Source organism: Neodiprion pinetum, chromosome 5 (assembly GCF_021155775.2).
Source record: "Neodiprion pinetum isolate iyNeoPine1 chromosome 5, iyNeoPine1.2, whole genome shotgun sequence".
Classification (NCBI taxonomy): Eukaryota; Metazoa; Arthropoda; class Insecta; order Hymenoptera; family Diprionidae; genus Neodiprion; species Neodiprion pinetum.
This window is the reverse complement of record NC_060236.1, coordinates 2,144,252-2,171,611: the sequence shown is the minus strand read 5'-3', so window position 1 is coordinate 2,171,611 and position 27,360 is coordinate 2,144,252. Positions and strand designations below refer to the sequence as shown.

General features: G+C 38.6%; 1 protein-coding gene across 18 annotated transcripts in view; it reads right to left on the bottom strand.

The window, feature by feature from the left end:
* The window catches only part of LOC124220674 (RNA-binding Fox protein 1), a 125,925-nt gene that overhangs the window by 80,835 nt on the left and 17,730 nt on the right, over nt 1-27,360 (bottom strand). For 17 of the 18 annotated variants that reach the window (XM_069135888.1, XM_069135880.1, XM_069135884.1 and 14 more), the window contains exon 2: nt 25,417-25,537. The gene's annotated coding sequence lies outside the window, so the exon portion shown is untranslated. Of the gene's footprint in view, nt 1-5,289; nt 6,913-25,416; nt 25,538-27,360 lie in introns of those variants that run through there. The other variant, XM_069135878.1, reaches the window with a different exon arrangement.

The following is a 27,360-nucleotide window of genomic DNA, read 5'->3' as shown; positions in this document are numbered from 1 at the left end:
AGAAGGAGAAGAAGCAGAAAAGCAAACCAAGACAGGGAGCGTCGGACGACATGAATCATTAAGAAGCTAATTTAAAGACGATAATAATAATAACAACAATAACAACAACAACGATAGGTGAGAACAGCCGAAATATAACGAAGAAAAAGATAAATCAAAAGTTTTATTTTTCCCCAATATTTTACTTACTACATATCGCAAAGATCATATTTGTAGGATCATACGGTAATAAACATATAAGTTATATGGCTTGTTCCAAATAAATTTCAGCTTTCATTATTACCGTAATTCTTTTTCGTCGTGTTTTTAATGACCTTAAATAACTTTTCAAATACTAGATGTGTCATAAAATGACAAAAAAAAATAAATAAACCTTTTTTGTAGACCGTTTCAATTCCCTACGAAAAACAAAAAAAAATACGTTCCATGGTTGAGGAATTTTAAGATCCCAAAGTAATAAAAGAAAAAAACAAACAGAAAAGAACAAGTTTCTCGTGTCATTTAAACAGGAAACAAAAAATCGCAATAATGCACCTCTTAATATCGATATTCAGAGCTTAAACTTTGACGGCATTTATTTTTCTCATCTTTTGGAACAATGTTTTCGACTTGAGTATACAAAAAAAAAAAAAAAAGAAAAATAAACCGCTGCTGCTGTTGCTTTCTTTGCAGCGCGGAACATAGATACAAAATACACGCGCACACAGTTCTTTTTCTTCTTCCTTCTTCTTCTTCTTGGCAAAGAAATGAGAAAACAGAGATTGAACTGGATGTTGGTGGTGGACGGACCTAGAGGGAAGTTGGTGCTTCGATCGATCGATATTCGCGACGATGAGATAGACGATGCGTATTACATATACCTATACCTATATATTGCACTACTGCCATTACTACAACCACTAGTGACTGGTACCGCACACTACAATCATAGGTATGCCATACCAAAGTGAAGAGGCACGTTGAAGAAACGAAATGATTTGCATCCACGTGTGCGTAAGTTAAAACTTATATATATATATATATATATATATATATATATATATATATATATATATAAAGTAGAGAGAGAGAGAGAGATTGATTGCGAGGCAGGAAATAGGCGCGAACAATTCTCCACCGATGGTACTTCATACCGTAGTAGTAAAATCTATACCTCTACACACGGTGTGTGTGTGTTGTGAGTTATGCGATGGGGGGCATCATGGTCAATCTCGACACACAACGCTAGATCAGAGGAGGGGAGAGGAGAGGAGAGAAGAGAGATTATACGCGATGAGATGAGTAAAGTACGGAGGCTGGCTGGTTGGCTGGCTGGCTTTCGGCCAACTAACTCGAAGAACGAACACGAACGAGAAGAAACCAAGCCGATCCGAGAGCCAAGCCGAGCAAAGCCAAGCCGCGAAATGCCTCTGCGTAAATTGGTTGCCTAGGTGTAGCATGATAGTAGAACGTGGTGGTGGACGACAACGACGATGATGATTGCGATACCGGTGATACTTGCAAAATGAATAGAGAAAAAGAAAGAACAGAGACCGACCGGTTATTCGTCAATCGTCGTACTCTACAACCTAATCTTCTTCTAAATCTATAGTATCGGTATAATTGCTATTAAATTTCCGTGTAGTATAATGCGTGATATTTTTAGATGTTAACAAAAAAAAATCGAGGAAAAACTTTTTCGGATAAATAATCTCGACTCTAGAAACATGCGTTATTATATTTCCGTCGCTGCAGTGCTGTTGTACATGCTGATGCGTGCAACTTTCCTTTTTATTTGTTTTTTTTTCATAAACAAGCAGTCGCGCAATTAAACGAACGATGAAATTTTATTCACCGGAAAAGGATTCTGACGATACGAAGAACGGCAAAAGTGCGAGAACAAAACATGGAAGTATCAACTACTCGACGAGCGGATGGAAAGAAAAAAAAAAAAACAATGAGTAAATAAATAAATAAATAAAAGCCAACGATACGAAAGAAAATTCAAGACGATTCAGTTTTTAGGTTCCGACTTTGTACCGTTATTAGATTGTTACGTTAGGTTAGGATAACGCACGGAATGCCGGGCCAGCTAACTTTCATTCAAATGATTAATCGCACAACGACGATGATGACGATTATGCAATCAACTTGTCCAACAACAACTTTCTCGAATCAAAATTGCGTCAAATCTCGAGTTTTGAGTACTTAATATACATGCCTATATATCGTAGATATATTACAAACGTTTGTTCGATGGCGATGCGGATGGAATAAAAGAGAAAAAGAGAAAGAAAAAGAAAGAAAAGGTGGGGAAGGGGGGTCGCCGACCTTACACACACGGCCAATTTCACATCCAACGCTTATGTGGGTGACGTTAATTTATACACACGGTGTACGAATGCCTTTACGTGCCGCGTACTGTGTTTTATACCGTGCATTGTGTGTATCCTACAATGATACCATACATATATTATGCCGTATGCGTACGCCATGTACGAACATACACACGCAAAACGAATGATTAATTAATCAATCCACGTCGAAGTCATTGTCTGTCAATATAATACCGTGTGTGCATGCATGATAAATATACCCGTCTACATTAATCGACGACGAATTTACCGATTATCTATTCACAATTCCGCGCGCTGCGTTTTATGCGTGTCTGTGTGTGTGTGTGTGTGTGTGTCTATTAATCGATGCGCCGAAGAGCAATATAAGTGAGCTACCGTCGTTCCATCGTGCTACAAAGCGTTACATAAATCATAACATACGAGACCGATCGATGTTACACGTATATTGCACGTAATTATACCAAATCACAAGCGAATACAATGATTCTTTTTCTTAAAACAAAAAACGAAGCAATCGCGTAAGATTCGTTTTTAAGATCGTGAACACCGGAGCGTCGATGTACTCTGAACGTCGGTAAACGTAAAATTTATAGCGAACGATTCAATCGTCATCTATCTACAAAAAATTTCAAACGAAGTCGTACGCAAAGCAGAGAACGAAAAAAATATCACGTGTAACAGATAAAGGCATTGGATCGGAAAGGCAGTTAAACAGAGGAGACATGACGTTTAATTTGAACGTTAGTTACCGTCGTTACTGACCAAATACGACGAAACACATTTATCCGTGCATGGGTATATAATAATACATAGACCAGGTGTACCATTTGTAAAACACACGTAAGGTAGGTAAGGAGGTATACCGGTGAGTCAGTCGGAAAACTCCGAAGGAAGGCAACGCGACGAGTCGGAGAGATTATTTATTGAGTGGTGAGGGAAATAGGAGGTAAAATGAACCTGATCAAAAGACAACGATCTATGATAAAACAGGGACGAACGAACAAAAGTTGCGTTCTGCGCTACTTCCATCAGACACGATAACTTGGCAGGTGTACAATCGGTTTCATTAAAATGTTATTGGGGGGGTTGATGGTCCCTTGACTTACGTATCATCTCCAAACATCAAAGTCTTACGTAACCTCAAATCGAAAAAGAGGGTTCAACAGCCACAATTCTATACACAATTATGAAGAAAAGATAAAGAAACGGTATGAATTCTACGAATTTAGTGTTACGATTGCGTAGAATCGGTATCTTTTTTTTTTCTTTTTCTTTATTTCGGCGTCAAATGAAAACGTACAGAAGTTTTTTTCTTTTTGTTTTTTTGATCACAACTGTGTACAGAACGTAGCTGTCAAGCTCTCTTTTCCCGTTTGAGAATGAATACGCGAGCTTCGATATTTGGAGATATACACGTCAAGGTTGAAATCGACCGGAACGCGTCCTTAACGGTGTTTAGGGTAGCAGAAAAGATAAAATTGGACGTCGATCAGCTGGCGTTGAATTGACAAAACGATGTTCCGACAAGCGTTAACAATTAGTAGGTTAGGTATATCAACAAATGTCACACCTATGTTAGTCACATACGTACATAGATCCATACATCGTTAACGGTAACGAACAAACTTACTTCAACGTTACACGGGTATTAAAATCAATACAACAATAGTCGCGTGACGACGTCATCGTCCTTATCGCGGTGGTTGGTTTATTGTGGTGGTGGTTTCTATTTCGTCGAATTAAACGTCGTGACGACACATTGCGGATGACGCGTTAAAGAGTTTGACGATTGAGAGAAAATTTTATGCGTTACAGTAACTAGAAAAATTGAGTAAAACAGGTATCGTTAAAGAAAAAACTGTTTGAATATTGTTGGACTTGCGAAAAACGCAAAATCGCAACGCAACGCAAACTCGGTTTGTGAGGTTTACTCTAGTTTTTAAAGTTAAACAAGGCTTTAACGTCAATTTATCGTTGCACGAGCGTTAAATTTTCGCAACAGTTGCTAGAAAATATAGCAACAGTGATCGTAATGAGAAAGAATAGCAACGGATGCTACACTTTCCGGTAACAGCTGGAAAACTAATTTTCATTTTCTACCTGGAACAATATTTTTCGATTTTGTTAAATAATGAAAATAGTTGAGTACCGAGCGGTAACCGGAAATAAAAATTTCTCTCAGTGAGGGAAAGGATGCAGAGAATGTTAGATAGAATATGTTTAACATGTTGAAAATAGATGTTGGACATAGCGCGGAGAGAGAAAGAAAAAGATACAGAGAGACGTGATGAAACATGTTTCGCATTACATACACGGTATAACATAAAGGTACGGAATTGAAAAGTCAAAAATAGCAAATAACTGGTTAATCAATTAAACATTTCTAAAACGAATCGTTTCCAACTGGAGTAAGTACACGTCTACGCACACGGACAAACATGCGATGGCGTTGGGGGAGGAGGTGTTAAAACCTTGGTTTTGCATTCACGTTCGTGTTTCGTTTGCGAGTTTAAACTCGGACGCGCGGTTATTCGCGCTGTGCCAGCCATGCCGTCGTCGTCGTCGTCGTCGTCGTCGTAGCGGCTAAACAAAGCAGTTGACCTCTGCCGTCGATTGAATATTAAAACCAGTACGTGTACGCAACACACACACACACACACACACGCGCGATGCATGCGGAGATCCGTTCCTGGCGCAAACGAAGAATAACGACAACGTCGACGAAGAACGTTCTCGACGAAGAGAGAGAGAGAGAGATGGAGAGAGATGCCAAAGATGCCGTGTAAATTACAGAGAAAAATACGTGGTGTAAAAACCACACGCGCCGGCGGCCGTCGGATCGAAATAAAGGCGAAATTAATCGTTAAAATCGTTCCATACCGGACCGTTACGCAATCATGCAATAAAATGCGAATCGTGTATGAATCTTTAGAATCTCTGTGTCGTCACTTACGGGATAGTAGACCCCTTGCGGAGGTAAAAAGAACGCCCCAGAGCCCCACAGTTTGAGGCCGTTTTGCTCCACCGTTGTTGAAAATGAAGAAAGGAGAGAGGGGGGAAAAAAAAGGAGCTAGAGAGGAGGAGAGAGAGAGAGATATGGAAGGGAATTTAAAAGGGCCGGAAAAAAATCCCAGACTGTCCTCCCTTTTTACCTCCCAGCCAACAACACAGCCGGGAAAGGGGGGGGGAGTGGGGGGATGGAGGGGGATCGGATTTTCAAACAGAGTATAGAAGGAAGAAGAACGCCGGATCAATTCTCGTCTTCCTCGGCGTGTGAAGTCAGCAGCGAGTCGAGCAGGTAGCGGCGTTGCTGATGCCGGGGTAGTTTTTTTTCTTTTCCTTTTTTTTTTTTTTGATCAATATACTTTCACTGCACACATCACAGTCGTAACGAAGTTTTCACTGTTTTCGACGATTTGATTTATTTATTTATTTATTTATTTTTCTTTTTATTTCTTTTCACGAATCGGAGCGAAAAAATGAAAACGAGATGCACGCACGCACGCACGTACACATACACATACACCAGTATCGAAGCGAAAAGAAGGAAAACTACTTCTTTTACGATTTTTTATCGTTATTGTCGTTATTTTTATTATATTTTGTATTATTTATCCACAAGTATTCATAATTCTGTATAATATTCACCACGGTATGGGAAGATAAAAAAAAGACAACAACAATCACCAAACACCGCGTTGTAAATTGGAGCAATTTCAAATAACTTCGTGATATAAGCCGACGTATGCAATAAAATGTATAGTTTTTACTATTATTATTGTTGTTGTTGTTGTTGTTGCTGCTGTTGTTTATGCGATTTTTATCTCACGCCCGGCAACGCGGAACGTCGAGTTTCGGGCTGCGAGGAGTGTGAGAATTATTCAAACTTGAATATGCAACACAGCACGTAAGTAGTCGTCGTGAACGAAACGAAACGAAACGTTGCTACAGCAGCAGCAGCAGCGGCAGCGCACAACGAAATATTATGTAGGTAAAACGAACGAACGAGCGAACGAACGAACGAACGGAAGAAAGAAAGAAGCAAGTAGTAGTGGTAGTAGAAGAATCTTATCTCGACAGATATAATATTCTCTACACGCTTCACTCACTTTTTCGTATATTAATTTATACAAATTATTCCTATATTTATACGTTCGTTTTATTATTTTCTCAATACACAATTCTTGATGAAATCATTATAATCGTCGTACAATTTGTCTCGACGAAACTCGTACAACCGTTAATCGTCATTATTACGAACAATCGTATCACAAATAAACGATGAATGAAACGCGCACGTGTACAACAAGACTGAGGGTTGGATGGTGGGGAGGGATTCCCCTTTTCTTTTGTAAAAAGAAAAAAAAAAAAAAAACGAGGAACAACGAATAACCACAAACCACGAACAACGTGCAACAACGTGTCAGGAACGGACAAACGGCTTAGAAAACAAAGACGAGCGGGTCTGGCGACGACGTACGCGGGGCGTCGTTTGTTAACAGCGTGTCCGGGTTGGAATTCGATATCTTTCGAATGAATAGCAAACGAAAAAAAAAAACCGTCCGCGCCGCGCGTCTCACAAGTATTAACCTCCCAAACGGATGCGTCGTCCCTCTGCGACTGACGACAAAGCTGCTGCTGCGAAATGCCGATGATGCCGGGCAGTCCTGCGACACGGCGGAGGCGGCGGGGTTCAAGCATCGATGGATCCCGCCTGCCTAGAAGACGGTCAGCGCCGCCTTGCGGCCGCGAGACGAACTAAATCCGAACGACTGCGCACCTCTCGACGCGTCGATTCTCGCCCTCCCACCCCCCCTAGAGCGTTCCGAAAATCATGACGCTGGCTCCTTTCTCTAGCGTACGCACGCGCTGTGTATTTTCGTTGTGTACTTGCGCGCGTGCATGCGTATGCGTGCGGTACGAATGCTCGCCGAGACGCCGCTGCTCGTTCTGTTTTTCCACCTCAATTTTCGCACGTGTTTTTTTTTTTTTTTTTTTTTTTTTTTTATTCGTACGTATCACACGGAGCGGGGGGGGGGGAGGTTGAGATACGGAAATGTGAGAAAGAAGAAGTAAAATGAACGGTCGCGATTTTTATAGAATTTTTGGAAAAAAGCGACAGCTTAATTTACAGGATTTCAAAATAGTAAAATAACGGGTAAGGTCAGAAACATAGAATTGCCGAACTGTAAAATCGTATACGGTTTCTAGATTTTACGGTTTAACGTTTTGACCTTGCTGTATTTACAATTATCTGTACTTTGATGACGTTTCACATTTTTAAATTTGATGTTCATGCGTTTCGTTTCTATGAAAATTCGATATTCTGACCATTCTAGTCAATCGACAATTCGAGTTTTCTTACCCCTCCCCATGTCACACGGAATCTGTGACGATTAAATAATAACCGTTTACATTTACGCATACACCGAAGATTTGCAATCGACGTTTGAAAAGCGTTGTTAAATATTTTTAATTTTCAATTTTTTTTTCTCTTCACACGCAATATTTTTCTGCATCATCTTAACAGCAAGCTGTACCACCGAGAAAATCATCGTTTTTTCCGATAAACCGTATTTCTTACATACGTATAATACTGTATATATATATATATATATACATATAGAAAATGTAATTTCGTCTCTAATCATGTTTGCACATCACATATGCCTACGTATATACGTACATATAATAAACCTATATGACTGACTGCACACATGCATGCATATGTATGCACGTACATATACATGTATATACATATATATACATATATATGTTTGTTCAATCGGAGCAAATATTTGACAAGATTCCAGACTAAAGTATGACTTTCTCTCTATCTCTCTCTCTCTCTCTCTCTCTGTCTCTTTCTTTCTTTCTCCCCTCATCGTAGCTGTTGCTGCTGCTGCTGCTGCTACAGCCGTCGCTACTCGTCGTTCGTCCCCTGCAGTTCTCCGCATCCGGCCTCCGTGATGAATGTATAGTTGTGTGTGTGCGCGTGTGTGTGTGTGTGTATATACGTATATACACAGACACGAATGCGCATACGCATCCCGGAGTCTGTGCGTCGCATCGCGTTGCGTGTGCGCGTAAGTGCGGTGCGTCACGTGATACATGCGCCGAAATAAGCGGTGATACGAACAATAACAACAAATCGTCTATATTCAATTTTGTAACACATCGAACAAAGCCAAATGAAAAATAATAATTATATCAGACATATGATGCGTAATATCGTACGTTCGAAGATACGAAATAAAACGATACATTGCAAAGACACGATTAGACGATTTTTTTTTTTTTTTTTTTTCGTTTCTTCGTTCTACGATCATCAGCCCCCCCACCATCCCCCTATTCAGCTTCACCGATCGTAACGCGTTACGTACAACGAAATAATAATAATAATAATCTATCACCCGTCGAACGAACTTGGCCTTGATCTGCACAAATCTCGCGTCAATCTGTCGGTTAACGGCTGAGGGAGAGGAATGGGAGGAATGGGAGGAATAATATGGGAGAGGGGCTGTAGAAAGGTCAAAGTTCGACATACCAACGGGCGGCATGGTGAAAAAAAAGAAAAAAAAACGAAAAAATATTAAAACGCAATTAGGTATCGAAATAAGGCAAAAAAAAAAAAAAAAAAACAAAATAAGAATACAAAATATGTATGCATTATCTTCCAAAGATAACGAAACGATTCGTATTTTGGGTACAACCGTGCACACATATTCATGCGGGTCAGTCAGGCATCGGAGTGTTTTTCTTTGCCCTCCTCATCTCTGGCGTCGGCGTCGGCGTTCAGTGAGTTCGCCGCCAGTGTATGTATGTGTGTATGTATGTATGTATGTATGTATGTATGTATGTATGTATGTATGTATGTATGTGTGTGTGTATGTATGTATGTATGTATGTATGTATGTATGTATGTATGTATGTATGTATGTATGTATGTATGTATGTATGTATGTATGTATGTATGTATGTATGTAGGTAGGTAGGTACACATGCCGAGGGCAGGACAAGAGGGGAGGGAGGGAACGAGACGAGGGATAGAGGATGACGCCGATGGTGGGATCGACGAGGGGTTGGAAGGGAGGGGGGGAGAGGAGAGAAGAGGAGAGGAGAGGAAAGGGGAAGGCGGCGGCCTTTCGTTCTCGTTTGCAGCATTGCGGTCGATGCCGCGCCGTCGTCGTTGCGTTAGGGGCAGAGAGAGCTCCCCACGTTTTCGAGGCCCGGGGGCTTAACCGAGACGACGTCGACGTCGACGGTCGAGCGCCCCGTTGTAGGTTCCTGCAGGATAGACGGGCACCCTTACCGAATCTCCCTCACTCGCCCCTCGCCCCCCTCTCCGCACCCCAACGCCCCGACGGCTGCAGCGTCGTCGATGCCGAGGCTGCACACGACGCCGGGAAATTTCCTTGCTTCCATCTTTTCGTCGTCGAGAGTGTTATTCGAGGAAAGATTGAAAGAAAACGGGGAAAGGGAATTACAGGAGGAGGAAAAAGAAGAAGAAGAAGAAGAAGAAGAAGAATAAGAGGAGGAGGAGGGAGATGCGGAGATGATTTATAAAGAAAAAAAAAAAAAAAAAAAACAAGAACCGCCCCTCCCGAAGCATGGCGAATAAAATTAAAGACGTTTAGCAATTTTCAACTATATCGTATATGTCGTTCATTGTGTTATAATACAAGGGAATGATGTGATATTTAGCGATAAATTTTGTATAATACCCTCTGGTATCTGTATATACATATATGTACGCATAATGTACCAAGCGTATTGAAAATAGAGAAAAGATAGTGTTTTGAAACTATTGTAATCGTTACTACTGCCAAAGTTATGTGGTAGCGTTAACCAACCGCAACGAAACATTGTTGGGAATAATTACTATTTTTACAAGTTTATACAGTGACGTTGAATGATTGATTAAAGTTAAAAAAAAAAAAAAAAATAAATAAATATAAACACATATTTCAGTTTTGTCATATTACGATTTTACTGCATTTCAGACATTTCTGCAATCGTCAAATTACATTATTTAACATTTAACACAATTAACATCGTGTTTTTTAAATTTATATTAGAAACGTAAGTCATCCAAATAACGATACTAATTAACTTCAGCCTCATCGATCGGCGATCAACTATTTCGTATCATTATATTTATAATATAGCGTCGCGAGTTATTACAACAAATAAATTTCTGAAATCCAACGATTTGCACGAATTGTTTTTTCTTTTCTTTTTTTTTTTTATTTTCATTTTTAACTCGACGCTGTTTCGATCCTCCGCATTATACACAGGTATACAGTGAATTTCTCGTTTCTCGCGCTTCTGTTTATTCGTTTCACTTAGTTTGTTTGTTTGTTTGTTTGTTTGTTTGTTTGCTTGCATGCCTGCTTCGTTGTTTTGTCAGTTTGTTCCTCGTGAACCACGAACCGCTTGTGCTGTTTCACGGAATATTTGCATGCATGCATGCGTTCATTCAACGAACATAAGTATAGTTCATTGTTCAAATCCTCGAAAAATTCCCCTCTCACCTTATAAATTACCGATTAATCGTACAATTGTTAAAGATATCGCAACTTTCTTTACGTTACGATAAATAATTTCGTTCGAGAGCCTGTCGAGATAATTAAATTGTTTTGGGAAAAATTTAAAGTCGGTATGTAACAAGACAGGTTTTTTTTTTAAATAATATCGTTTGACGCAGCAACCATATTCATTTCACGATATATGAATATTCAAACTTCTTTTATCCATGCCGACTACCAGATCGTTAGAAAAGTGAAAGAAACGGGTAATCTCCACCCTTTGTAACAATATTACAAATACAAACTGTACCGATCCCATTAGAATCCCGACTAAAAACCTCTGCAGAAAATTTTCAACGCCTATAATATCCGTCGAACTATACTTACGAAAGAGTATTCATCCACGTATTCCGAATACGCCGCCAACGCATAGCTCCAAATCTACCGTATTATATCTATACATGCAATGCCGGATAAATAAACGTGAGAAGAAAAATCACCGCTAGCGAAAGATGAGCAGGAGAAAAAGGAAAAAAGAGAGAAACTGAGAGAGAGAGAGAGAGAGAGAGAGAAAAAGAGATTGAATGATTAGTTTATTTGGCTTTTTTCAAGAATCGCGCGATTCGACGTTACCTACAACGTATTCGGAAAACTTTCAAGGAACGGCGTGTATATTCATACGTACAAAACGCACACTTGCTCGTTCACGCGTCTATGTGCCGTGACACGTGAGAATTTGGAACGAACTGGGACGGCGGTATAAAGCAAGTGCCTTGGGGATGCGTAATTTCTATAATTATCGAAATCGAGAAGTATGTAAGAATTTTTTGCAGAATAAAAAAAAAAAAAAAAAAAAAAGATACTCTCCTTGCGTTACTCTGTACGTATGCTAAACTATAAACGCTCTACTAAACCTCCTACCCCTATAAATAATATAATTCGTGTTATTACATCCAACGGATGAATAATACCGATTCAATGTACAAAGATTATACAAACAAGTGAGTATATAATTTTATTTATAACTCCATTTTCCTACACTTTTTACTCGCTGTCTTTTAGTAGTTAATGCTGTAAAAATTGAAAGCGTATAAAAAAAAAAAAAAAAAATTTACAACCATTATATTCCCGTCAACGTTTTACGACTTTTCCAACCGACATTATTATTATTATTACTATTATCATTATTGTTATCGTACCCGTTGATGATCCATCTCGTTCTATATCCGTTGATCAAGGAAAAATAATTCCTTTTTTTTTTCTGGTTCAGGTCGATCGTTGTATCCAGAGATTAGAGAGAGATTGTACAATTTTTATTTTATTTTTTTACTTTTTCGTTGTCTTTTCTGGAACACCAACGACGTACAATTCTGGATAGGGTGAATCTATTTTAATGAAACAGTTTCGCAGAGGAGGTCTACGACAAGTATTTGGCCCCACGTGAGCTGAAGAAGAAGAAGAAGTAGGAGGAACACCTCCTCGGTGCACGCGAGCAACGCGAGTCTTATTTTACACCAGAGTGTAATAAGATAAACCTCACGGGCGATATGCGATAAGAAAATACCTGTGAGAATATCAAAAATTCCCATCTCTGACCGAATAATCGTAGTTGACTTAATCGACTATAGTTTAAATCTGTAAACGTGTAGTATATAAAATTCAAGTTCAAATTTTCAATATATATATATATATATACATATAGACACATATACCGGAATAATCTCTTGAAACTTGAAAATGAACCGCGCGTGCGCCGAATGATCAAATCTCATTGGTCGGCGAAACGTTCCCGCGGCGATATTCTTGTCCGCGACGCAGGCGGGCCAACCTACGCAAAATGTCTGCGCTTGAATTTTCAAAGAGCGTAAGCGTCGAGTTCCGACCGTTCTTCGAAGAATCGACTTTCCGCCCCGACGACAAATGCTTCCGAAACCTTTCCGAGTCGCCGTCTCGATTGTTCGAGATCCTAACCTCGAAAATTCGTAGGAACCACGTCGCCGGCGGAAAGAGTTTGACGGCTGAAAACTCGGGTTGGCCAGCCTGCGCGAAGAGCCGATAAAACTCGCGCGTGCGCGGTTCGTTTTCAGGTTTCAAGAGATTCTCCCGGTATATGTATGTTATTTATAAACTATTTCTTACTTTTTCTTTCGTTACGTTTATAATCTGGATTAAAACACAGAGTAGTTAGTTAACTAATAACTTTTTAATACGCAGGAGTGTGTATATACAGTAAAACTAAGGAATATGGATCGTTGTTCAAAACTTATATTCACCCTGTAGATGAATAAGTATAATAATTAGGATCGACGCTGTCGGCTTCCCCTCTCGCATCTCGAGTTGCCCTGGCAACCCAGCTGAGTTCGAGGGGTGCGCACAAAAAATTTATAACGCTTCCTATGCTCTCGGATGTAATGTAACGAACTAACACATACGTATAACGGATTATATGCCTACGCGGGATGCCGGATAAAATAGTTATCAAGAATCGAGGATTTGACGACGAGGATGATTTTTACGAAATAAGATCGTCGTGAATAGGTAGCGTAAAAAAAAAGAATCTTTTTTTCTCGCCTAGTCAGTTTGCAATATTGCAAAAAAAAAAATTAAAAAATCAAACTTCTTTTTACCGTGTACGAATGAAAGTATAGAAAACCGAATCGTTTACCTTGAGGATTAAAAAATTATACATTACACATGCGTTACACGTGTATAAAAATAATATATATGCAATAAAACACTTCGCGTCTGCGTGTAAGTTGGGATTCTTTACGGCGTATTTCGTGAAGGGGAAACTAGCCGTGAAAGTGTTTCGTTCGCTACGGGGTTTATGTTACAGATCTGAATACATGTATACATATGGGTAAAGTAATTCCAGTACCTCCATAGAAAATACACGTCATATATTTCTAATAAACGAACAAGTTCATTATGTAATACATGGTCACTAATACCGATTACAAATTAACAAACTCAAAGGTAAACCGTTCGAAAAATGCAATAACTAAACATAATGTCCCAGTAATTCCACTTTGTATTTGTCTCATATTTGTTACAATACTCTGAATATGAATATGAAAGAATGTTTTGTAATTTTAACGTTTAAATTGTCATATCGACGCTTGATTTCTAAGTTTCAGGTTTTTTTTCTCTCACTCAGGTATGCGTAAAATAAATGGTCAAAACGATCCAAAAATTTTATCGGACCTGCTGGGACATTATTTTTCGTTTTCTTCCTAACCGTGTGTATGAAAATTAATAGAAAACTGAAGTAAAAAAGGATAAATAAAAAAATAAAAAAAAAAAAAACAACACACCGGCAAGAAAGAGAGCGAGAGTAGTTATAGTGGAACGATGAAGAGCGTGCCAAAAAATAAAAACGAAAGAAAAGGGTGAGAAGAAAATCCCGAGTCATCTTTTGGCGCTGTTTTTAAGATAGGGGGGGTAAAATTGCCCGGCGAATGATCTCTGTCAATTAATTGCACACAGGCGTCAACACACGTCGCGTCATAAACACGAACAGCTTTTGGATTGCGGCATCGCGAAGAGGCACGATGATGATAGGTATATATTTAGCCGTAGTGAATGTGTGCGTCTTTGCCTACGAATCGACGTTACAAGGTATGCACGCGTGTACGTAACTACACGCACTCTCTTCTCCACCAACGCACGCGTGTACACCGATATACGTTTTTGGAACTGTGTACATACGCATACGATATAGATGGGTATACGTATATATGGGGCATTCCACGCCAACTCGGTAAACCGGTTTACCATGACATTTGTCAATTTCACCAACGATTTTTCCTACGTTATTACGATCCCTGAAGGGATGATTAAAAAAAAATGTACACTTTTCTTTTAATAACTCGTCTTTACCCGATGATTTTTCTTTCAATCCATTTCAAGAACATCCAAATTCACTTATTACGAAAAAAGAACAAGAAAAAAAAATCGAAATGTTTTTCTTAAGCGTTTCAAGGCGAATTCGTACTACGGTAGGAAAAATCTTTGGTGAAATAAAACAATGTCATGGTCAAATACGTTTACCGAGTTCGGCGTGGAATGCCCCATATATATCGATATACATATATACATATACCAGGGGGAATCTCTCGAAACTTGAAAATGAACCGCGCGTGCGCCGAATAATCAAATGTCATTGGTCGGCGAAACGTTCCCGCGGCGATATTCTTGTCCGCGACGCAGGCGGGCCAACCTACGCAAAATGTCTGCGTTTGAATTTTCAAAGAGCGTAAGCGTCGAGTTCCGACCGTTCTTCGAAGAATCGACTTTCCGCCCCGACGACAAATGCTTCCGAAACCTTTCCGAGTCGCCGTCTCGATTGTTCGAGATCCTAACCTCGAAAATTCGTAGGAACCACGTCGCCGGCGGAAAGAGTTTGACGGCTGAAAACTCGGGTTGGCCAGCCTGCGCGAAGAGCCGATAAAACTCGCGCTTGCGCGGTTCGTTTTCAAGTTTCAACAGATTCTCCCGGTATACGTATATAAAACACGCTGCGAAGCTACGATGTTTGGGGTTGCGCGTCTATACCTCTGTTCTGTGCATTACGCATATGTACGCATGTATGTATGCATACCATTGCGTTGTGCACATCTGCTTTTCACATGGAGTCCAGATGCCGTTTGCAGGGTTGTAGACACGTGTGTATGTGTGTGTGTGTTTGTGTATGTATGCGTGTGTGGGGGGGGTTGTTTCCAAGGAACCGTAGTGAGAACCGACCCGACATGCGAACGAACAACGCCTTGCAAAAATTCAGGGGAACGGTAATTCGGCTAGCCGGTGTACCCGAAACTCAGCTTATTTAACCGGATAACTTTGTACAGTTCATAAACTGCATAAACTTTGTCAGGTTTTATTACCCGTAAACGAATAGAATCACGACCCTGCAGGGAAATATATTGGAGTGTTTGGTGATTATACATCTACAAGAAGTGTAAGGTGTAAGGAATTTGAAAATCCGTCCATTTTTTCGTTAAATTCTCGACCGACAGTAAAAATTTAACCATAATTTCATTACCACCCTGTCTTCTAACAAGAATCCAAAAGTCGTGCACCTGATTCGATATTCAACTTTGCTGATTATAAAATTATACCTGTTGTTACAAGTTTTTCTTTACGTTTTTCCTTGTACATGTACAAAATGTTACGCAAATTCTTCTCAACACAATTATACGTGTACCTAAAGCTATAAGCAATTCAAGGATTTAGGCGGATGCGTATTGCGTTTAAAAGGACACTTATGTCGTGTTATATGGTGGTTCAAGTCTGATATAGGGGATGAAAAATTTTTGCTCGTAGAAGAAGAAAGAGAAGAAGACTAGTAGAGAGAGAGAGAGAGAGAGAGAGAGAGAGAGAGAACTCGCTGCGGTTAAGAGAGGGTTACCATAGCGACTGACGATGGGAGAGCCCCTCTATCTACGGCTCTCCTTCATCCATCCATCCATCCATCCATCCATCCATCCGTTCATCCACCCATCCATACATTCATCATACACACACATTCATACACAAATGCTATACGTCCCTGCGATGTAGAAAGTGCTTCTATTTACTCCCCAGGCGACCCCCGTTTATTCGGTATGTATAGAAAATATGGGGCATTCCCTGCCAACTCTCGACTCTTTCAATTCTCTCCAATTTTTGCCAAGTATTCATTTATCCAGAATTTTTTTCATTTAATTTTTCTTCTGCTTTTTTTACTTTTTGTTATTTTGTCTCTCCATGATTGAAGAATTTTTTAAATAAAATAGAAGAAGACGTTCTTACAATGATGGATGTAATCTGTGAATATAGAAATACTTTTCGGACCAAAGGACGGTAAGCAGTAGCCAAGTTATACGGTTATGGAAATTACGAAAATTTGCCTAATCTTCATTATCGTTACGCTTTATATACGTATATATAACTGTATCTTACGACCGTAGTTACTATCATTATAATAATACAACGGTGTATCCTCTACTTATAGTTATTACATTTACCTCATACCCTCAATATCTTATTTTAAGTAGACTCATATCAGTTCGAGGATTGCGTATTCCAACAATCATATGCGTTAACAATAAGCGTATCTATAATCATAGGGATCATTAAAAAACCGACAAAATTCGACGAGTTCTCGTCTCGTTGTTATAAATTTAAAAACGATCAAGACCGGTATATTTTTATTCTTCGATCTTTGATCAAATTCATTTCTATTTTTCGTCGGATAGTTGAATGAAAAAAAAAGAAGAAAATAAATCAAATTATACATGGTGAATCCCATGCGAATCCAACAAACGTTTAACCCTCGTGCATTTTTTTCATTTATTTTTCAAAATTCGTCTTACAATTGTCCCAAATAAACAAACTCTGAAACGGTGTTCTGAATTTTTTACAAATTAACGTCAACGATTTATAAATAGTCAGAGTGATTTTTTGAAAAGAACGGTTTCTTTTTTTTTTTTAATTCTAAAAAAACTGTATCTTCTTTTCCAAAAATGTACACAACGGACCGATTTTTGTTTCCATTGTTTTTTTTTTTTGTTTTTTCAACGTTGTTTCAAACGGTCTGAAATCCCCCCCCCCCCCTCCCCCAAAAAAAAATTCTGAAAAATTCTATTTTTCCACTTTGAAAAGATTTCTACGCCTGTTTCGTTACGGATTTGATGAGAAAAAAAAAAAATAAATAAATAAACAAAATCGCTCCACGTGACAAAGTAACGTGTAATTGATGATATTTTTTCAAGTTTTTTTTTTTTTTCTTTTTCTTTACATCGGAGCAAAGGAGAAACACCGACGCGTATCGTAACGAGCAATGATGATCGCTGCAACGAGTCAGCCGCTCTGCACACTCTGGGCGTATAATTGAATAGGCAGGCGAGAGAGTTGTGTCGAGATGATGAAAAGGAAGCTGAGGGCATATATCGTTGCGTTAAACAACGCGTGGCAAAACTCGAGTCGGAGAAAACTCATTCCCGGCAAAAAGTTGACGTTGAACAGCGAGGCATGCCGGCAGCTGCGTATCACGTTTACAATTTACATTCCCTGACCCTTCTTCTACTTCTTCTTCTTCTCTCGAATATTCGAACGAGAGCGGGTTTCGTTTCGTTTTATGCACGTGGGAAAAGACCGAACGAGCGAGCGAGCGAGCAAGGCAGTCGGGTGAAAAATGCGTCGGATCAAAAACTTGACAAATAATAAACGAAAGCTGAAATGATGATTTTTTCTTCAAAGTAAACCTTTACCGAAATTCACTCCCTTGCAAAGTCTACGGATACAAAAACGTCTCAAGGACTGAATATCAATTTTTAAACATGTTTTTATCGACAACGTCGGTGAGATAACAATATTTCGATAACATTTTTTTCTTAAAATATTTTCTCGAAATACGTGCGGCAGATCAAATAATTGTCAATTGTACGAAATAGGGGTAAAATTTTCCGACAAATCTAACGCCGCGATTTATTTTGCAGAATCATTCTCGCACTGGGAGAAAAGCGAAAGTTTTGAAAAAAAAAAAAATAAAGAACTCAACGTCTGAAACGTGTCAAAAACGTCTAAGAATCGTAAGTAAAAAAGAGAAAAAAAAAGATGGAAAACTATTTCTTGAAACGATTGATAAAAATTTTCACCAACGATCGAACTGAGATTTCCAAACGTAAGATAAAACGAAAAATAACGATTCGGCTTTCGGTCAAACCGCAATTCGGTGTTGATACAAAGTGTATGGATTTGTAAAGATTTTGGCTGACCACGGTGAGTATAATTCAGTTGAGTCTGTATATCACGTTTCAATAGTTTTAAAGAATAGATAAAAGCACTCTTTGCCTCGTCGTATTTTCTTCGCCACCGCGTCTCGTTTTTCCCTGTATTTTAACGATTTGTATATTTTTTGTCGCTTTTCCGCCGTATGCACGAGATCGTACGTATACATCCGCTTTTTTATTTCACAAAAATAACATCGAGAAACGTTGAAACTTCACTGCTGCTGCTGCTGCTGCTTCTGCTTATAAGCAGAGCTCTGAGTACAGGCATAAATATAATACATTATTATAGTATAAATGCATGCACGTCGGCTGTCGTATAACGTTGCCTCCAATGTTAATAAACAACCAGCCGCAAAGCTGGAGAGGCGGATGGAGAGATGAAGAAATAATAATCAGGAGCTAAATTTCACCATTTTTTCTATGTTTGTGCATATTTCCTACGGAAATCATTCAAAAATTTAAATACAGATATCATCGTTTTTCTGTTTATACTTTTTCTGTAAACCCAACGGCTATCTATTATAATAGCTATAAATGTAACGCGAAAGAAACGATTTTTTTTTTTTTTTTAGTTATAAATACTAAATTCAATCTCGTCCGGAATTAGAAATTATTTGTAAAAAATAAATAAATATATATATATATATATATTTAATCATATGTAAATATCATCGCGACAAAACAAATCAAGATTAAAACTTGAGTCTGTTAATTGTAACCGTACAATTTCCAAAATTCAACGCGGATTCTTAAATACCTGAATAAAATTTGACGAAATAATTGCTGCGGTAAGCGGAAGAAAAATAAGAGAAAGAAAAAAAAAATACAGTAAAATTAAAACCTGAAAATCAAAAAACGAAACCCTTACGAAGGATCACATCGTTGTCCGTCCGTCAAGAGCCTTTTTCTCAGGAACGTTTAGAAGTATCAGGGGTGTAAAAAATTCAAGCTTTTCAACTCAACGCGATCAAAAAGATACGTCCATTCGTCCCGCAATATTTTCATACTCGTGACATTTTTTTCGTTAGCCCAGAATCACGAAATTCGGAAAGAAGCACGAACAAAGGATAAAGTCTGAGAGTAGTTGATTTGTAGCTATTGCAATGTTATAAAAAAAAAAAAAAAAATTAAACATGAAAATTACAATGAAAGAAGAGAGGAAAATCGACAAGGGAGTTATAAAACTATGCCTATATCATCGACCTTGCGCTTTTTAACAGCACAGCTGTGCGGAGCTGATCTCTCGATCCTCAGTTTCGTTCTCTTTCAGCGCGGAGTAGCTTTAGGATCTATATTATAAGATATACACAGCGCGAACATGCACATATATACTTTTATACCAAGGTGAAAACGATTATTTCCCCACTGAGATGCTTGTACGGTATATAAACCACGCAGGCTTTTGTACCTAGTTGAAATCTCGGCTGTAACAAAACAAGTTCGTTCATCGCACCGTAAATTGTGACTCGGGGTGATGAAAAAAATTTTCGTAACAAACGAACGTTTGCTCAACGATTGTTGCAGGCGAGGTTCAAGTGTTCAGTAACGTTGACGTTACGAAATCTCGGACAAAAGAATTTTTCTCGTTTTTGGTACATCAGAATATCAGTTTTTTGTACAATGGTTACGTTTTTAAAAAAATATCAGCTTGAAAGTTTTGATTCATTCCGATTTACCGAATCTTCGGATAATTCCAAGTTACTGTAAGTAACGATTATTTTAAAAGCGAGAGGTGGGGAGGAGATTATTTTGTAAAACTGGCAGATATTTCAGCGAATAAACATCGTCACGATTATCAATGAAATAAGAAAATATGGAAATACTTGAAAAACTAAAAACATGAATAACTGCATTTTCTGCCTCCGACATCGTACTTTGTGTATAGAAAATGATTTTAAATTTAAAAAAAAAAAGATAAAAAACAATTATAAGAATGTAACCGCACGTTAATCCGGCCCCTAGTCTTGATTATTAGGAGAACGGTGGATTTCTTTGTGCGAAAAGAAGGCGGTCCAATACCGACGATTCCAACCTTACGACTGCCCTCCTCTCCCACCGCGTGTATAATATCGGATTACAGGGCCTCTGTACACCTTCTTCTCATCTGGCATTGGTCCAGAAATCGGTCTAAATATATTCTCCGGGAATACGTGGTGAATCAGTTGTTCAAATCACGCACCTCCACTCTCTCGCTCTGCATACCCATACATGCTTAAATCGACGTTAGTCTATTTCGTCCGTCTCTCTGTAGCTCCTTTGTACAAACATTGAAGAAATTCCCCGCACGCACGTGTACATCAATGGATGTTGAAACGTGTGCGCATTTCCAGTGTCTCGAAATTACGTTGATCCAACTCGCGGATCGAGTATGTCATGTAAAATATGTCAATGTCCTTTCATGATTTTTAGCGCTTGTCCGATTGTTACGGGTTTGTAGATTAGTTACAGCGACGTTGATCAGCCATAGGGGATGATAAGTGAGAAATGAGGAGCACTAGTATGACGAAAGATGGGAGTTGCGGTTGAAATGAGAACGGTGGAGAACGGATGGAAAAATTTCAAATGTTTTATGCATGACGATATTTCGTTACACGCAAAACACACGCGTAGCGGTGTGTAATCGACGTTTTGCATGGGGGTAAATAGAAGGTATTGACTAGAAGCGATTTGGAAGTCGTCTCATATTGTTGTTACACTTGTAATTAATCTCGTAATCAGTATCGTCTGTTATGCATTATGCATATACGTATTCGGAATAAATCAACGCGCACGCAAATCCGTACACTGATTTCTATGCGAACGACTGAATGATACTTCGTCCTAACAATCTAGCCATGACTATGTTACGATCAAAATCCGGTAATAAGAATTAAAAAAAAAATTTTTAAACTGGCAAAAATTCTCTCAAATTGCCCTGAGTAGGTAATTAATTAATTACCACGGCGGGAGAGGGAGAAAGACGCTGAAATATGCGAACGAATGCAAAGTATCACTGTAGACGGAGACACGAGCCGAACAGGCATTTACGTAGCAATTTTGGTTCTCGTATTACTCTCACGGTAAGGCAGAACGAGATGGTAATAACGTGGATACAACATTCGGTCGGTAAGTTACCTACGGTAACGATATGGTAACTCGCTTCCCGTAATTACTGTTACCTTCGTTCCTTGACGCAGTCCATTTGTTCCCGATTTTTCAAACTTCTATTCCTGTGTTTTCACAATTTCGCATTTTCCAAGTAATCGAAATATAAACAATATCGCGAGAAATGAGAATATCCCAATTCGATTTGCCCCCCCACGGCTTATTCATTACACAAGGCGTTGAATCGAGACAACTGAGGTACAATGGTTCGAAATATAAGGTTCGAACAATTGAATTCTCCGAACTCGAAGAAAACTAACGGTAATGCCGACGATATGCAGCTAATCAAAGCGAGAATAATTGAAATTAATACTTTCGTCAATTTCCATGTACACGGTTAAGAATCGTCGTTGATGGAAATGGTCAGAGTTTTGTTTCTCAATGTTGGAAAAATGAGGCAGCAGGAAGGTTAAAAATGGGAATGTGGAAATCGACGTACCCATATCTCACGATCGAGTTCCTCCCATTCGTAATTCAAGTCGCGTCTAATCTGTATATTACGAAGCCGAATAATCAGGTTAAGCATCGTTGCGAGTCTACGGCGTTCCTTTATCGTCACTGCGAACATCAACTTGGCAACAATACCCCCGTCTTCGATATTTCTTCGTCACTTTTCAAAGCGAAGTGAAGTGTAATGTTCTTCCCGTATAAAAGTTTGCTATTCAATTGTTTCAACACTTTTCCCGCCCGCCGCGGGCCGAAAGCGCCACAACGGCCAAGCAACGATACTCGGCGACTCCTCAGCGTCGGTAAGACAGAAATCCGTCGTTCCGATCGATACTCCGAAACGCGGCGCGATTTCAAACTAGATTTCAAATTTCCTTAGCCGAACCTGTGAGTCTCTACTGAATAAATAGAAAAGAACAGACAGCAGATAATTACCCGCGTTCCCACGTCCTTGATTTCCGACACCTGACTGTCTCCTCGATCGTTCTAAACTTACTCAAGATCATATCCTTACATAGAGATTATCGTTACGACGACAAAAGAAATCCATCATGTACCGTGTACGACTAGGTATATACAAAACAGAATTAATTCACATAAACGTATAAGATTTCGTATTTTCAATTAATACAAGACGATATGACATGTATTGTTCAAATATATCGGCATACTTGTCAAGGAGAAAAATATCGTAAAACGATAATATAAAGAGAGATAAAAAAAAAAAAAACGTTTAGAGAGATTAAATTAAGAGAACCGACCAAAAGAATGGAAAAGAAAATTTCACGAAACTGAACCAAATGTGATATGATCTTGGTGTACTATAATACATTAGTGTGTGTGTGTGTGTATAATATATATATATATATATAAAAGTTGCATAAACAAGCTAAAACTCAGTACTAATTAATCGATCAATTAGTTTTATTTCGCCTTTGCGAAGCACGGGCCCTGATTTTGTGTTTAAAATAAAATAAAAAAAAAAATCGTTGCACGTAAACGCATTAAATGATGAGGGAATCACTTGGTCGACACCCAGTGAAAGGGTTGATTAAACGGTGGCGTTCGCATCCTCGAGAAAAAGGAGGAAGGGAAGGAACGACGGGGGTGGGGGGAGTCAAGCCGAGTTCAACAGATCGATTTCAACGCCCGCCGAACCTTGTACATGTATATTTATGTGCACACAAAGAGATATACATGTATGTATTGTAGATATAGGTGTTGTACATAGCGGCGTCGATCCGACTCTCGGCTTATACGCGTCTGACGTTTAGATTGCTCCGTTCTTCAAAAGAATTGGATCGCACCGCGACGCTTCGATGCAACGCGTTGCGATCCGATGTGATTTGCCATTAGCGAAATGCACAAGGAAGAATGTACGTCGATTTTTGCGATCAAGAGAATCGCAACGGTTTAGAGAAGTTTATCGAGGATATTTGAAACGCGTGCCGTTGTCATTTTTGTTTAATAAGCTTCTGATTGAACAAGTTTGCAAAAACTTTCGTTGTTGTGCGTAAATTTGATAAAACGTATTTTTTGTTCAATATGTATGTAATATAATTTGAAATCCTCAGATGTTTAGATACAAGCTTTTACGTCGGTTACATAAAATCGGTGTAACGACAAATGGAGAATCAGAATTCATGCAAATATCACGATTCTTTGCAAATTAAATTAAACGGCGAATAATTTCTTCGCGCACAAAAACCACATTGTTCATCATTGTCGTTTTTTCTCACACATGTATTGTTATTTTTCATTTTCTCACGTTACAAAACTGCAATGATATGCAACAACAACGAGCGCGCGAAAATCGCGTGAACGCAAACCGTGGAATTACGATGCAGTTTCGTCTCTGCAAGTATTGATCGTCGTTGTTTAAATTCGCCGAAAAGTTTAACTTTGGGTTACGTATCGACGATGACATAACCAGCGGGTGTCGGCAAGTTAGTTTCGAATTTCGAATTTGATTAGTCGACCGTACAACACACTCGCTGCTCGTTATAATAATTAACAAGCGAAGCGGGGGATTTTCAATGAAAAAAAAGAAGAAACAAAATCATCGCTACCGATAGTTATAAAACGTCGTTAACATCCGATAACCTCGATGTCTAAAACGATAAAAATTTGTAAAAAATTGTCGACATTTATCTTCTCCGAGTTTTCTGCTTCCTTTTCACTTGATTTTCTACCGCATAGCCGAAGGACGGCGTCTCGCTGAATAATCGTATCGTATATTACGTAGAATAAGGAATGATTGTACGATGGCGTGCAACGATGCATATCTGAAGAACCGAAGCTACCTACAATCGTTAAAATTTCAGGGCCGAAAATTTACCGTTTCTTCTTTCGCAGATAAACGATTAACGGGGTTACATATATATCGTAATTAAACGCTGGCTAAGAATATCCGAGGCAAAATATTTCGATTATATCAATTTTAGACTCCGTCGCTACGATCAGTTTCCAAATATAATTATTACGGATCACGCATGTTTTTTACCTCTGTATTAAAATGTTAAGGGACTTGTATTTCCAGCCAAAAGTTCGCGAGACAATTTGTTTTGAATAATAATAATGCCGAAAAGTTGTCGATAAATTGTTTAAACAAAAATTTGTGCAACAAATCTCCGGTGAAACTTTTTTTATTTCATATAAAATGAATTCATTGATTTTTCAGCGATTTTCAATAATTTCGTTTTTCAAAATTTTCCAACCCTCTATTTATGAAACTATTCGTTCGATGCGTCTAAAACTTTTTCAGTGTAACGTACAACCGTTGAAGGAAAATTGTCGAAAAATTCAGGACTTTTGATCAATTTTTCAATATTTGTTAAATTCTCGAAAACCGGTTATTAAAAATCACCGAAAATTCGAAATAAATTTTCAGGTATTCAGCAAAAACCAACGAATTCGTTTCATACGAAATTAAAAGAATTCCACCAGAGATTTGTCACACAAATTTTTGTTCACACAACTCGTCAACAACTTTTTGGCATTGTTATTATAAAAAGCGAATTATCTTCTCAATTTGATTACCACTTTTTTTCAGACATTTAAGCAGTAAGAGTAACGTTTACGTAAAGCTATACGTAAAATTGTAAGGCTGATTAACGCTAGTTTTCGCGAGACATTTATTATACGTACAGATCACAGGTATGTATAATGCAAAATTGTAAATTTACTCACATAGCGTATTACCGATGTCGTCACGTCTTGACGAATGAAATCCTCCTTCTCGTATAACAATTTCCTCTCCTATCCTCTTCCTTTCCGTTTGCGTTTCCGTTTCCTCTACCCCGGCAAATTTCTGCAATTATATAAAAAAGCAGAGAAACTGCGTTACCTCGAGATTCAAAAATTCCATGTTTTTGATTCGATGAAAGCGCAACAGCGAAAAGAAATAATAATAATAATAATAATAATAATAATAATAATAATAATAATAATAACAACAATAATAATAAAATTATCGTTTAAGTGAAGGAAAATTGGTAAAAACTTGATTGTCACGTATCGAAGACACGGAAATCAACGCGCATCGTTGTTTTTTGTTGTTTTTTTTGATAATATACGTGCAATGGAGTTGCAAAGGGTGTAATAATGAAAACTGACAAACACAGAGAGAGAGAGGGAGAAAAGTTGCAGCAGGTTGTTTGATAGTTATCGCAACGTATTATTCTCACAGCACTGCAGACCCTTCGGGCGAAAACGAGGCCAGCTAGTGCAATTTACAGTTTTCAATCTAGATTCCCGGCATTCCGACCGACAAGTACAGACAGACGGACAGAGATTCGCAGATTAGACGCCGTTTCAATTACTCTTTCTACCACTCCGTGCATACCGAATTCAAACACCGCGGTTTGGTGGGTAAAATTTTTTATTCCCTTCGACATAGGTTCTCTTTTTTTTTTTTTTTTTTTTTATTTCCATTTTCCACACCCCAAAGCACCGGAAGATATGAGAAGGTTTTGGCAAATTCTTAGATGCCCTTTGCATCCCAATCTTATTCTCATTATTATCATTACTAGTAGAACAGGCAGGTAGAGTTCTGGATACAGATTCCGTTACCGACAGTTTACTTACAATTAGCCAAGACACAAACCTTTGAGTGAAGTGTCGGTAACTAACTCTGTACTCAAAACTCTTCTAGCCTATTCTAATATCGTTACATCGATTATTATTATCATTGTCATTGTCATTACTATTATTATACAAATTCTGGATACAGATTTCGTTACCGACAGTTTACTTACAATTAGCCAAGACACAAACCTTTGAGTGAAGTGTCGGTAACTGACTCTGTACTCAAAACTCTTCTAGCCTATTCTAATATCGTTACATCGATTATTATTATCATTGTCATTGTCATTACTATTATTATACAGATCCTGGATACAGATTTCGTTACCGACAGTTTACTTACAATTAGCCAAGACACAAACCTTTGAGCGAAGTGTCGGTAACTGACTCTGTACCCAAAACTCTCCTAGCCTGTTTTAATATTATTATTATTATCATCATCATCATTATATTGATTATTATCATCATCATTATTATGATACGTATTCATTCATGCAGACTAGGCAATTCTTTTATTCATTCACGTCCGTTCAATTGTTTTTGAATTTGTCATTTATATTTCTTTATTTTCTTCCCCCCCCCCCCCGCACAAATTTCGTAGCGCCGAGGGGAAATCGGCAACGCTGAGACCGCAGCGACGGGTTTATTGAATCCTCGTTAGCCTCGAAAAGGCCGGAAGGCTATTTCCCTCCTCGATCCTCGTTATATTGCACAGGGGGTTGCTTTTCCGCATGGACATGACGGCATAACACAGCAGCCGCGAGCTACGTCGGCGTATTTTCCAGACGAAAAGGTAGCGAGGGCAATAACGGGTGTACCGAATTTTACGCAAAACGATACGAGACCGATACGTATATCGGTTGAACAAATTCGAAAATGATTTGTAAGAATCGTGAAAAAAAATAAATAAATAAATAAATAAATAAATTGTATACCTGATTCTTGCCGATGGAATTTTTATAATTCGATTCAAAGGAAAACTCTCGAGCTTTGGTGAAGGATCGCGGAGAAAAAAGGAAGGTAAATATGAGATCAAAAAATGAAAAAAAA